Here is a 15,189-nt window from a genome sequence, read left to right as displayed (position 1 = left end):
TCTCCCATTATTATTGTGTGGGAGTCTAAGTCTCTTTGTAAGTCTCAAAGGACTTGCTTTATGAATCTGGGTGCTCCTGTATTGGGCATATATATATTTAGGATAGTTAGCTCTTCTTGTTGAATTGATCCCTTTACCATTATGTAATGGCCTTCTTTGTCTCTTTTAATATTTGTTGGTTTAAAGTCTGTTTTATAAGAGACTAGGATTGCAACCTCTGCTTTTTTTTTGTTTTCCATTTGCTTGGTAGATCTTCCTCAATCCCTTTATTTTGAGCCTATGTGTGTCTTTGCAGGTGAGATGGGTCTCCTGAATGCAGCAAACTGATGGGTCTTGACCTTTATCCAATTTGCCAATCTTTGTCTTTTCAGTGGGGGCATTTAGCCCATTTACATTTAAGGTTAGTTTTGTTATATGTGAATTTTATCCTGTCAATATGATGTTACCTGGTTATTTTGCTCGTTAGTTGATGCAGTTTCTTCCTAGCATCGATGGTCTTTACAATTTGACATGTTTTTGCAGTGGCTGATACCGGTTATTCCTTTCCATGTTTAGTGCTTCCTTCAGGAGCTCTTGTAAAGAAGGCCTGGTGGTGACAAAATCTCTCAGCATTTGCTTGTCTGTAAAGGATTTTATTTCTCCTTCACTTATGAAGCTTAGTTTGGCTGGATATGAAATTCTAGGTTGAAAATTTTTTTCTTTAAGAATGTTGAATATCAGCCCCCACTCGCTTCTGGCTTGGAGAGTTTCTGCTGAGAGATCTGCCATTAGTGTGATGGGCTTCCCTTTGTGGGTAACCCGACCTTTCTCTCTGGCTGCCCTTAACTTTTTTTCCTTCATTTCAATTTTGGTGAATCTGACAATTATGGTCTTGGAGTTGCTCTTCTTGAGGAGTATCTTTGTGGCGTTCTGTGTATTTCCTGAGTTTGAATGTTGGCTTGCCTTGCTAGATTGGGGAAGTTCTCCTGGATAATATCCTGCAGAGTGTTTTCCAACTTGGTTCCATTCTCCCCATCACTTTCAGGTACACCGGTCAGACCTAGATTTGGTTTTTTCACATAGTCCCATATTTCTTGGAGGCTTCGTTAGCTTCTGTTTACTCTTTTTTCTCTAAACTTCTCTTCTCGCTTCATTTCATTGATTTGATCTTCAGTCACTGATACCCTTTCTTTCACTTGATCGAATTGGCTACTGAAGTTTGTGAATGCATCATGTAGTTCTTGTGCCATGGTTTCCAGCTCCATCAGGTCATTTAAAGTCTTCTCTGTGTTGTTTATTCTAGTTAGCTATTCATCTAATCTTTTTTCAAAGTTTTTAGCTTCTTTGCGATGGGTTCCAACATCCTCCTTTAGCTTGGAGAAGTTTGTTATTACTGATTGTCTGAAGCCTTCTTCTCTCAACTCATCAAAGTCATTCTGCATCCAGCTTTGTTCTGCTGCTGGCGAGGAGCTGTGTTCCTTTGGAGGAGAAGAAGCACTCTAAGTTTTAGAATTTTCAGCTCTTCTGCTCTAGTTTCTCCCCATCTTTGTGGTTTTATCTACCTTTGATCTTTGATGATGGTGACGTACAGATGGGGTTTCATGTTGATGTCCTTTCTGTTTGTTAGTTTTCCTTCTAACAGTCAGGACTTTCAACCGCAGGTCTGTTGGAGTTTTTCTGGAGGTCCACTCCAGATCCTATTTGCCTGGGGATCACCAGTGGAGGCTGTAGAACAGCAAATATTGCAGAATGGCAAATGTTGCTGTCTGATCCTTCCTCTGAAAGCTTTGTCTCTGAGGGGCACCCAGCCATATGAGGTGTCAGTTGACCCCTACTGGGAAGTGCCTCCCATTTAGGCTACTCGGGGGTCAGGGACCCACTTGAGGAGGCAGTCTGTCCATTCTCAGATCTCAAACTCTGTGCTGGAGAACCACTACTCTTTTCAAAACTGTCAGACAGGGATGTTTAAATCTGCAGAAGTTTCTGCTGCCTTTTGTTTAGCTATGCCCTGCCCCCAGAGGTCCTTTGCCCATTTTTCATTCATGTGTGTGTGTACACATGTGCCTATCTCTGTGTTTGTGTGTTTTGTTGGTGGTGAGTTGCAGGACTTCTGTTATGGGTTAAATTGTGTCTCCCCCAAATTCATATGTTGATGTCCTTACCCCTAGTACCTCAGTATGTGACTACATTTATAGATAGGACCTTTAAAGAGGTACTTAAATTAAAATGAGGCCGTTAGGGTGGGCACTGTTGTCTTTATAAGAAGAAGACACTAGAACATAGACTGACACAGAACAAAGACTATGTGAAGATCTAGGGAGAAGGTGGCCATCCATGAGGCAAGGAGAGAGACCTCTAACAAAATCAATCCTGTCAACACCTTAATCTCAGACTTCTAGCCTCCAGCATTGGCAGAAAATACATTCCTGTTATTTGAGTCACTGTGGTTCTTTATAATGGCAACCTTAGCAAACTAATGCATATTCTTTATATAGTATTCTGGATATTAACCATTTATCAGATATGTGATTTGAAAATACATTTTTTCATTCTGTAGGATGTCTCTTCATTCTGTTGTGTCCCTTGATGAACAGAGGTTTTACATTTTGATGTACTCTAATGTTGTTATCATTTGGCTCTGTGTCCCCACCCAAATTTCATATTGAATTGTAATCCCCAGTGTTGGAGGTGGGGCCTGGTGGGAGGTGATTGGATGATGGGGGTGGTTGGTAATGGTTTAGCACCATTAGCACCCTAGCGCTGTCTCGTGATAGAGTTCTCCCAAGATATGGTTGTTTAAAAGTGCGTGGCATTTCCCCCTTAGCTTGCTCTCTCCTGCTTCACTCTGTGAATATGTGCCTGCTTCCCCTTTGCCTTCTTCCAAGATGGTAGGTTTCCTGAGGCCTCCCCAACCATGCTTCCCGTACAACCTGCAGAACTGTGAGTCAATTAAACCTCCTTTCTTCATAAATTACCCAGTCTCAGGTAGTTCCTTATACCAATGCAAGAATGGACTAATGCAAATGTATCTATTTTTTCTGTTGTTGCCTGTGCTTCACTCTTTCTCTTATGCCAAGCTTTGCTGCAGCTACCAGCTTCAGGGAGGTAAGTTGACAGTACCACCTCTCAGCTGCATTGCCCACTTTCACTTAAGATTTCTGATGCCACTGTGTGGATGCCTGCTGGGTCCCATGGGCATTCACACATGCATACCAACCTGGGAGCTCAAGATGAGAAAAACTCGTGTGGGAAGCATTGAGCAATGGGGCTTGGGAACTGGTGGATTAACTCTTGCCTCTTCCTTCCCTCAAGTGGGCAATTTTTAGGTGTATTTCATAAAACTCCTCAAGTGTCTGTGCTAGACCAAGAAAAAGTCTCCCCAAAGGGATCTATGTTAAATCTCTAGAACATACAAATGTTATTACTTTTGGAAAAAGGGTATTTGCAGATGTGATTAAATTCAGGATTTTGAGATGAGATTATCCTGGATTATCCAGTTGGGCTCTAAATCCAATGACAGGTGTCTATTTTTAAAGGCTATTATTTTGGAGCAGTTTTAGAGTCACAGTAAAATTGAGAAGAAAGTACAGAGATATCCAAAATACCCCCTACCTTCACACATGCACAGTCTCCCCCATTAGCAACACACTTCCATCAGACTGGTACTTTGGAAAATTTGGTGAACCTACATTGACACATCATTCTTAGCCCAAGTCCAGAGTTTTCATTAGGGTTCACTCTTGGTGTTCATATTCCATGAATTTTTACAAATATGTAATGAGATGTGTGTGGTTTCACTGCTCCAACAAGCTTCTGTGCTGTGCCTATTCATTCCTCCCTCCCCTGATCTTTTTACTGTGTCCGCTGCATTGCCTTTTCCAGAACATCATATAGCTGGAATCCTATGGTACATAACCTTTTCAGATTGGCTTCTTTCACTTAATAACATGCATTTGGTTTCCCCCGTGTCTTTTCATGGCTTTATAGCTCATTTCTTTTCAGTGCTGAGTGATATTCCATTGCCCAGATGTACTAGAGTTTAAGTATTGATTCACTTACAGAAGGACATCCTGGATACTTCTAAGTTTTGGCAATTATGAATAAAGCTGTTGTAAGCATCTGTGTCCAGGTTTTTGTGTGGACGTAAGTTTTCAACTTCTCTGGGTTAATACCAAGCAGCATAATTACTGGCTCATATGATAAGAGTATATATAGTTTTGTAAGAAACTGCCAAACTGTCTTCCAAAGTGGCTATACCATTTTGTATTTCCACCAGCAATGAATAATAATTCCTATTGCTCCATATCCTTGCCAGCATTTGCTATTGTTGGTGTTCTTGATTTTAGACATTGTAGTAAGTGTGGTGGCATCTACACCTACTAGTGCCACTACACATCTAGTAGTGGCATCTCATATTGTTTTAATCGGTAATTCCCTGATGACACGTGATATGTAACATCTTTGCATATGTCTATTTGCCATCTATATATAGCTTCTTTGGTGAGGTGTCTATTAAGACACCTATTAAGAAACCTATTAAGGTCTCTGACCCATTTTTTAATCTGGTTGTTGGTTTTCATATTGATGAGGTTTCAGAGTTTTTTGTATATTGTGGATAACAGTTATTTATTAGATATGTCTTTTGCAAATATTTCTTCCTGTTTATGACTTGTCTTTTCATTCTCTTGACAGTGTCTTCCAAAGAACAGAAGTTTTTAATTTTAGGGAAGTCTAACTTATCAATTATTTCTAACATGAATCATGACTTTGATATCATATCTAAGATGTCACTGCCAAACCTAAGGTCATCTTGAATTTCTCCTATATGCCCTTTTAGGAGTTTTATAGTTTTTACATATAGTTATACAGTTAGGTCTGTGATCCATTTTGGGTAAATTTTTGTGAAGAGTCTAAAATCTGTGCCTACTTTTTGCATGTAGATATCCAGTTGCTCCAACACCATTTGTTAAAAATATCATATTTTATTTATTTATTTATTTAATTTTACTTTTGAGGCAGGGTCTCACTCTGTCACCCAGGCTGGAGTGCAGTGGCACCGTCATAGCTCACTGCAGCCTCGATCTCCCAGGCTCAAGCGATCCTCCCACCTCAGCCTCCCAAGTAGCTGGGGCCACAGGTGCACACCACCACACCTGGCTAATTTTTTGTAGAGAAGAAGTTTCCCTATGTTACCCAGCCTGGTCCCAAACTTCTGGGCTTAAGTGATCCTTCTACTCTAGCCTCCCAAAATGTTGGGATTACAGGCATGAGCCACTGTGCCTGGCTTCATCTTTTCTTATCCTATTTCCCTTGTTCCTTGGTCAAAGATCAGTTGACTATTTTTATGTGAGCCTATTTCCAGGCTCCCTATTCTGTTCCATTGATCTATTTGTCTATCCTTTCTCCAATGCCAAACTGTCTTGATTGCTGGAGCTTTGTCATAACTTTTGAAGTTATATAGCATGAGTCCTCTAACTTTGTTCTTCTCCTATTGTGTTGGAGATTCTGGATCTTTTGCCTCTCTATATAAACTTTAGATCTGTTGATATTCACAAAATAATTTACTGGGATTTTGATAGGCATTGCATTGAATGTATAGACCATGTTGAGAAAAAATAACATGTTAACAATATTGAGTCTTCCTATCTATGAGTGTGGAACATCTTTCCATTTATTTAGTTCTTTGGTTTCTGTGGTTTTCCTCATATAGGTTTTGTATATGCTTTGTTAGATTTATACCCAAGTATTTCATTTTTTGGACTGTTAATGTAAATGCCATTGTGCTTTTAATTTCAAATTTTACTTGCTAATTGCTGGTATATAGAAAAAATGGATTTTTGTATATTAACCTTGTATCTTGCAACCTTGCTATAATTAACCATTAGTTCCAGGAGATGTTTGTCAATTCTATCAGATTTTCTGTATAGAGAATCATATCATCTGTGAAAGTTTTATTTCTTCCTTCTCCATCACTAAACCTCTTGTTTCCTTTTCTTGTCTGATTGCATTAGTTAAGACTTCCGGTACAATACTGAAAGGAGGGATAAGGGGAGACATGCTTGCCTTGTTCTTGCTTTTATCAGGAAAGCTTATAGTTTCTCACCATTAAGTAGGATTTTAGCAGTTGGTTTTTTGTAGATACTCTTTATCAAGTTGAGACAGTTCCTCTATTCCTAGTTTATCAAGTTTTTTTTTTTTTAATCATGAAGGGATGTTGGATTTGTCACATTCTTTATCTGCATCTATTGATAAAAACATGTTTTTTGTTCTTCTTTATCTTGCTGATGTGATGTATTATATTAATTGTTTTTCAAATGTTAAAACAGCTTTGCATACCCAGGATAAATTCTACTTGTCATGGTGTATAATTTTTTACATATTGTTGGATTTGATCTAGTAATATTTTGTTGAGGATTTTCCATCTATGTTGATGAGAAATACCTGCGGGTTTCTTTCATGCTTTTGTCTGGTTTTGGTAGTAGGGGGATGCTGGCCTCATAGAATGAGTTAGCAAGGATTCCCTCTACTTCTATCTGCTGAAAGAGTCTGAAGAGAATTGGTATAATTTCTTCCTTAAGCGTTTGATAGAATTCAACGGTGAACCTCTCTGGGTCTCATGCTTTCTGTTTTGGAAGGTTATTAATTATTGATTGAATTTCTTTAATAGATATGGGCCTATTCTATCTCTTCTGTGAGTCTTGGCAGATTGTATCTTTCAAGGAATTAGTCTATTTCATCTGGTTGTCAAATTTTTGGGCATACAGTTATTCATAGTATTGTTCATTATCTTTCAATGTCCATGGTATCTGTAACAATGTCTCTTATTTCGTTTCTGATATAAATAACTTGTGTCCTCTCTTTTTTCTTAGTTAGCCTGGCTAGAGACTTACTAATTTTATCTGCCTTTTCAAAGAACCAAGTTTTTGCTTCATAGATTTTCTCTACTGATTTTCTGTTTTCCACTTCATTGATTTTTGCTCTAATTTTTGTCATTTCTTTTCTTCTGACTACTTTTGATTTAATATGTTCTTCTTTTTCTAGTTTCCTAATAAAAGATGAGACTATTGATTTTAGATATTTTTTCCATTTTAATATCTGTATTCAATGCTACAAATTTCTCTGTAAACACTGCTTTTATTGCATCCCACACATTTTGTATATTCATTTTGATTTTGTTATAAATATTTTAAAACTTCTCTTGAGATTTACTTCTTGACCCATGTGTTATTAAACAAGATGTGTCTTGTTTAATCTCCATGTCATTTGTGATTGCCCAGTTCTTTGTTGTTAACTTTTAGTTTAATTCCATTGTTGTCTGAGAGCAGACATTGCATGATTTCTATTCTTTTAAATCTGTTGAAGTACGTTTGATGATCCAGGATGTTGTCTATTTTGGTGGATGTTTCATATGAGCTTGAGTAAAATGTATATTCTGCTGTTGTTGGATGAAATGTCTGTAGATGTTGATTACATTCAGTTGAGTGATAGTTTTGTTGAGTTCAACTATCTTTTGCCTGATTTTCTGCCTGCTGGATTGATCCATTTCTGATAGAGGGGTGTCAAAGTCTCCACCTATAATAATGGATTCATTTATTTCTCCTTGTAGTGGATCAGTTTTAGGTTCATATATTTTTATGCTTTGTTGTTAGGTACATACATATTAAGGATTGTTATGTCTCCTTGGAGAACTGACCCCTTTATCCTATGTAGTGCCTCTCTTTATCACTGATAACTTTCCTTGCTTTGAAGCCTACTTTGTCTGAAATTAATATAGTTACTAATGCTTTTCTGCTTACTTTTGATTTATGTTAGCATGTCCATCCATTTACTTTTGATTTATGTTAGCATGTCCATCCATTTACTTTTAATCTATATGTAGCTGAAATGGTTTGGCTCTGTGTCCCCACCCAAATCTCATGGTGAATTTCAATCCCCAATGTTGAGGGAGGGACCTGGTGGGAGGTGATTGGGTCAAGGGGTGGATTTCCCCCTTGTTATTCTCATGGTAGTGAGTGAGTTATCATGAGATCTAGTTGTTTGAATGTATGTAGCACTTCCCCCTTCCCTCACTCTCTCTCCTGCTCCACCATGGTAAGACGTGTTTGCTTCCCCTTCCCCTTCTGCCATGATTGTAAGTTTCCTGAGGCCTCCCAGCCATGCACACTGTTCAGCCTGTGGAACTGTGGGTTAGTTAACCTCTTTTCTTCATACACTACTGTCTCAGATAGTTATTTATAGCAGTGTGAGAACAGACTAACACAGAAATTGGTACCAGAGAAGTGGGCCATTGCTATAAACATACTTGAAAATGTGAAAGTGACTTTGGAACTGGGTGATGGGCAGAGCTTAGAACAGTTTAGAAGGCTCAGAAGAAGTCAGGAAGATGAGGGAAGGTTTGGAACTTCCTAGAGACTTGTTGAAAGGTTGTGACCAAAATGCTGATAGTGATACGGACAATGAAGTTCAGGCTGAGGTTGTCTCAGATGGAGAGGAAGAACTTATTGGGAACTGGAGTAAAGGTCACTCTTGCTATGCTTTAGCAAAGCGACTGAGAGCATTGTGGCCTCTGCTCTAGAGATCTGTGGAACTTTGAACTTGAGAGAGATGAGTCAGGGTATCTGGTAGAAGAAATTTCTAAGCAGCAAAGCATTCAGGATGTGGTCTGGCTCCTTCTAAAAGCCTATTCTTATTTGCATAAACAAAGGAATGAACTGAAACTAGAACTTACATTTAAAAGGGTAGCAGAGAGTAAAAGTTTGGAGAATTTGCAGCTGACCATGTGGTAGAAAAGAAAAACCCATTTTCTGGGGAGGAATTCAAGTCTGCAAAAATTTGCATAAGTAAAGGAGAGCCAAATGTTAATAGCTAAGATAGTGGTGAAAATGCCTCCAAGGCATTTCAGAGACCTTCACAGCAGCTCCTCCCATCACAGGCTTGGAGGCCCAGGAAGGAAAAATGGTTTTGTGGGCCAGGCTGAAGGCCCCACTGCTCCGTGCAGCCTCAAGACATGGCACCCTGTGTCCCAGCTGCTGCAGCTCCAGTTGTGGCTAAAAGGGGCCAAGGTACAGCTTGGGCTGCTACTTCAGAGGGTGTAAGTCCCAATCCTCAGTGACTTCCACATGGTATTGGGTCTGTGGGTGCACAGAAAGCAATAGTTGAGGCTTGGGAGACTTCACCTAGATTTCAAAGAATGTATGGAAACACCCGAATATCCAGGCAGAAGTCTTCTGCAGGGGTAGAGGCCTCATGGAGAACCTCTACTAGGGCAGTACAGAGGGGAAATGTAGGGTTGGAGCCCCCACACAGAGTACTCACTGGGACACTGCCTAATAGAGCTGTGAGAAGAGGGCCACCATCCTCCAGATTCCAGAAGAGTGGATACACTGACAACTTACACCACACACCTGAAAAAGCCTCACACACTCAACACCAGCCTGTGAAAGAAGCTGCGGGGGTTGTACCTTGCAGAGCCACAGGGGCAGAGCTGCCCAAGTCCTTGGGAGCCCATCCCTTGTATCAGTGCAGTCTGGATGTGAGACATGGAGTCAAAGGAGATTATTTTGGAGCTTTAAGATTTAATGACTGCCTTGCTGGGTTTCAGATTTGCATGGGGCCTGTAGACCCTTTGTTTAGGTGGATTTCTCTCTTTTGGAAAGGGAGTATTTACCAATGCCTGCATCCTGTATTTACCCAATACCTCTACCCTCATTGTATCTTGGAAGTAACTAATTTGTTTTTGACTTTACAGGCTCATAGGCACAAAGGACTTGCCTTGTCTCAAATGAGACTTTGGACTTGAACTTTGGAGTTAATGCAGGAATGAGTTAAGACTCTAGGGGACTGTTGAAAAGGCATGATTATGTTTGAAATGTGAGAAGGACACAAGATTTGGGAGGGGCCAAAGGTGGAATGATGCAGTTGGGCTCTGTGGCCCCACCCAAATTTCATGTTGAATTATAACCCCCAATGTTGAGGTAGGGACCTGGTATGAAGTGATTGGATCATCGGGGCAGATTTTCCCCTTGCTGTTCTTGTGATAGTGAGTTCTCATGAGATCTGGTTGTTTGAAAGTATGTAGCACTTCCCCCTCCCTCACTTTCTCTCCTGCTCCACCGTGGTTACATGTGCTTGCTTCCCCTTCTGCCGTGATTGTAGATTTCCTGAGGCCTCTTAAGTTATGCCCCCTGTACAGCTTGTGGAACTGTGAGTCAGCTAAACCTCTTGTCTTCATAAACTACTCAGTCTCAGGTAGTTCTTTATAGCAGTGTGAGAACGGACTAATACGTAGCTTTACATTTAAAATGAGTTTTTTTGTAGAAAATATATAGTAGCGCCTTGTTTTTTCATCTACTCTGACAATCTTTCTCTCTCTCTCTCGTGTGTGTGTGTGTGTGTGTGTGTGTGTGTGTGTGTGTGTGTGTGTTTTGAGACAGGACCTCACCCTGTCACGCAGGCTGGAGTGCAGTGGTGTGACCATGGCTCACTGAAGCCTCAACATTTCAGGCTCAGGTGATCCTTCCACTTCAGCCTCCTGAGTAGCTGGGACCACAGACATATGCCACTGTGCCCACTTACTTTAAAAATTCTGTAGGCATGGGGACTCTGTGTGCTTCCCAGGCTGGTCTTGAACTCCTAGGCTCAAGAAATCCACCTGTCTTGGCCTCCCAAAGTGCTGGGATTATAGGCATGAGCTACTGTGCCTGGCCTCCTCTTACAATCTCTGTCTTAATTTGTACATTTAGACCATTGATGTTCAAAGTGATTGTTGATATATTTGGATTAATATTTACCGTATTTGTTACTGTTTTCTATTTATTGCCCTTGTTCTTTGTTTCTACTTTTGTCTTTCATTCTTTTCCTGCTTTTGGTTGTAATTGAGCATTTTATGTGATTCTATTGTCTCTCCTTTCTTAGCATATCAGTTATACTTATTTTTTAAAACATTGTTTAGTGGCTGCCCAAAGTTTGCAATATGCATTATTTACAACTAGTTGAAGCCCACTTTCAAATAACAGTATACTACTTCACAGATAGTGTGAGTATTTTATAATAAAATAATTTGAATTCCTCCCAGCCATCCCTTGCAGCAATTGTTGTCACCCATTTTACTTACACATAACCATGCATAATCAAATACATTGCTGATAATTGATATTATTTTGAACAAACTGTTACCTATTAAATAAACTGAGAATAAAAACCCAGTGTTTATTTTACCTTCATTTATTCCTTCTTTGATGCTCCTCCTTTCTTTGTAGATCCAAGTTTCTAACCTATGTTATTTTTTTTCTTTCTAAAGAACTTCTTTCACATTTCTTGAAAGGCAGGTTGACAAGTGTTTTTTAAGAGAGAGACGGGGGAAATTTGAGATAGAAGAGGAGAAGACAAGACACAGAGAAGAGAAGCTGATGTGAAGATGGAGCAGAGAGAGATGTAGACACAAACCAAGGAATGTTGACAGCTACCAGGAGCTGGAAGAGGCAGAGAAGGATTCCTTTCTAGATCCTTTAGTGGGAGTGTGGCCCTCCTGACACGTTGATTTCAGCTGTCTAGCCTCCAGAACTGTGGGAGAAAAAGTTATTATTGTTTTAAGCCACTAAGTTTGTGGTGATCCATTACAGCAACCCCAGGAAATGAATATATTATCCCAAGTAGGATTAGCCCTAGTTACCCCCTGTAGTGGTAAGCTCAATAATTTAAGAGTTAGTTTTTCTTACATTCTTAGGTCTCTCTTCCCAGTTCTCCACTCTTGTTCTCTAAGATCATTTCCCAAAATAAATTCCCTGCCTGCAAGCCCTGGTCTCAGGCTCTGACTTCTGGGGAGAATCTAGGCTAATATACTTGGCTCCAGAAGTGACCATAGGAGGCAGAACCTCAAGATATTATGGTGGAACTGCTTCATTCACTGTCCAAACAGTGGGAAGAACTCTGTTTGTGGTGGTGAGTTGGTAACAACTCCTGGTGCCCAATGCATCAGTGAAGTGACCCAAAGGTCTAGAGCATGTGAGGAACAGTCTCTTCAAGGTAAAGAAGAATCCATTGCTTCTTACACCTCCTGTTACTGGGAGGAGGTAACACCACTGTATTTGGTGTGGCTCTTTTAATTTGGGAGGTTGCACTGAACACATTTGGGAATATTGCTCTAACCCTTGTGTTGGGTGACTCAGAATCCCATCAGTTTTGGGAAGGCTCTTCAGCAGTTCTAGGCTCTGGGACAAGTTTTGCTGCCACTTAGGTCAGAAGACCTAACATGGTGCTAGAAGTATCCACAATGGATAAGGATGCCTGTGGCTAGTTCACTGAGGGATAAACTCAATGTTTCAGTGCTAACTGAAAATGAATCCCTCTGTACTGTAGCCCCACTCAGGGGTGCCCTGTAGAACAGTAAGAAGAGAATTCCTCATTATGGGAAGAGCTACAAGCAATACGGTGATTCTTAATTTGTATGGAAGCAGAGATGGCCCTAAGTACGGCTACACATCGACTCCCGGCAGTGGTAAGTGGTTTTCTGGGTGTCCGGGCATGAGAGGAATGAGACTGAGAGATGTGTCAAGAAGTTAGCAGATGAGGCATTTGGGAGGGCCTATGAGAGTGAGTATAGCATATAAGGATATTTGAGTGTAATGCTCATGCTCACCAGAGGGCTTCTACTACAGAGGAGTTCCCTTCATATGAGCATCAGCTCCCATTGTTCCTTGGCCATCTCAGGGCTTGTGCAATGAGGCCCTGAATGCCGCAGTGGCCAGAAACAAAGCTATACACTTGGGCCCAGCAGCACAAACTTCTTTTCATCAAGGCTGATCTAGCCACTGCCACTGATGAATGCCCAGACTTCCAGCCAAAGAGACCACAGCCAAACTCTGGATGTGAAAATATTGCTCAAGGAAACCAGCCAACTACCTGGTGGGAGGTGGATTTTTTTCAGATCCCTTCAATCTTGGTGGAAGCAGCAATTTGTTCTTATCAGAATTAATGCCTACTCTGCATATGAGATTCTTATCTCTGGCTGTCAGCATTGCCATCCAAGGGCCTACAATCAGAGTGCCTGATTTATCAGCACAGAGCCTATACAACATTGCATGAGGTGTGCTACTGCAAAACTATAGGAATCTCTGGTTCTACCATTTAGCACATCACCTGGAAGTTGGCAGCCCAATACAAGGATGGAAGGACCTATGAGAGACTCTTTTAAAGTATTATTTTGGGGATGGCACCCTGTGGGTTTGGCGCGTAGCTTTCAGGATTGTTATTAATATATGCATTGAGCCAATGGCCAGTATGTGGTCTGCATCCCCTGTAGCTAGAGTACATGGATCCTGGAACCAAGGCATGAAAGAAGGGGTAGCCACTCTCACCATTACTCCCAGTGACTCACTTGAGGAATTCATACTTTCCACACCTGCAACGCTATGCTCTATTGGATTGGAGGCTCTCTAAAAGGTGGAGGCATGCTTGTACCAGGTGGGTTCTGCTGAACCTGAAGTTACAGCTACTGCCTAGTCATCTTAGATCCCTTGAGCCAGTGGGCCATAAAAAACAATATTGGTGGGAGTAATTGAGCCTAACTACTATGAGAAGTTGGGTTTCTACTCCCCAGTAGGGTTAAGAAAAGAACATGTCTGGCATGAGAGGACACTGGTGCTTCATGCCAAGAGGAAGCTGTAAATGGGCCATGGCAGTAACCACAACTGCCTAACCATGGCCAAGGGAACCAACGCTCCAACTCAGCAGGGATGAAGGGTGAAAGTCTGGCTGAGAGTGAGGGGAATCAAATGTGTGTGGGTTAAAGAAATGATGCACATCCACTGTGGTATTGGGACCAGTTGCAGCAAGACGACTGTAGCTTGTTCCAATAACTCTCCAGTAGTGTCTCTCGTAGAAATTTCTACTGACCTCCCCCCCAGTAAAAACCTTGTAACTGATTGTATCGAACCCCTCTCATGCCTCATATCTTATGCTTCTTCAACTCACCTACTATGGCCATTGCTGCAGCGACCAGCATCATACCAGTATGACTTTCCAGCACATTCTCTTGGGAGCACTTCATGTCTCACCTTCTACCTGGAGACCTCTCTGAAGCTGCTCTGTAAGACGACTGCTAAACCAGTCTGGCACTCACTTACTCATGTACAATCTATGGAAGTAAGAGGACACAAATACCCTATGTGACAATCCCTGACCAATGGAAGATAGAAGTTAGGGAATAAATAAGTGCTTCTCTCTTCCTTCTCACAGGCAGACAATTCTGAGGTTCATCACACACAGCTCCTTGGAAGGTCCTAGGGAGACTGAGCCCCAGTTACCATGGCAGTGGCCAGTTCAGTAAAGTACCCTTGTAGTGGCCTTCCTTCCTTCCCTGTTTTACACGTTTCAGTCCCTCCCTCTTGTGCCTTGGGTCACTTCTCCAAATAAATGACCTGCATGCAAATGCAAACCCTTGTCTCAGGCTCTGCATTTTGGCTAAGACACATGGGTTCCTTGGGGAAAATGGAGATAGTTGTGGAGTGCTGATATGAGGTAGGGAAAGGGTCACAGGGAAAATTATCATTCGTATTAGATCCTACTTCTTAAAAATTACATAGATGTGTTCTTGTATGAATAAAGAGATGTTTGTGAAAGTAGTCACCAAAATATTAATGTTGATTATCTTAAAATGGTGACTATAATTTATTATATTTTATATTTTAAAAAGTATTTATGGCCAGGCACATGACTCATGCCTGTAATCCTAGCACTTTGGGAGGCTGAGGTGGGAGGATCACTTGGTCCCAGGAGGCTGAGATCAGCCTGGGCAACATAGTGAGACCCCATATCTACAAACATTTTAAAAAGTATAAAAGAAAGAAAAGTATTTGTTACATTTTTGTAAGTTGTTTGAATTATTTACAACAAACAGGTGATATTTATGTGTTGTAATCAGTAAAACACCTTAAGAAGGAAGGTATAAATAAATGGTGGGGGGAAAAAAGTAGACCTTTAGATCAAGGTGGGTTTCCTCTTTCCTGGCATCTGTGCACAAAATCTTCCTTCCTTCCTCCTGAAGCCAGAACCATTCTCTAACCATCAGCTTAATGCAAATAGAAATTCAACCAGAGCCCACTAGTTCCACAGCAGGGGGCGGACTTCAATTGAGGCTCAATTGGGAACCCTGCTATGCATACGCACAAGCTTCCAATCTTGTTGAGATCAGCTAAATCAAACCTCAACTTG

This window comes from Macaca fascicularis, chromosome 12, assembly GCF_037993035.2.
Source record: "Macaca fascicularis isolate 582-1 chromosome 12, T2T-MFA8v1.1".
NCBI lineage: Eukaryota > Metazoa > Chordata > Mammalia > Primates > Cercopithecidae > Macaca > Macaca fascicularis.
Note: the sequence above shows the minus strand (reverse complement) of the source record.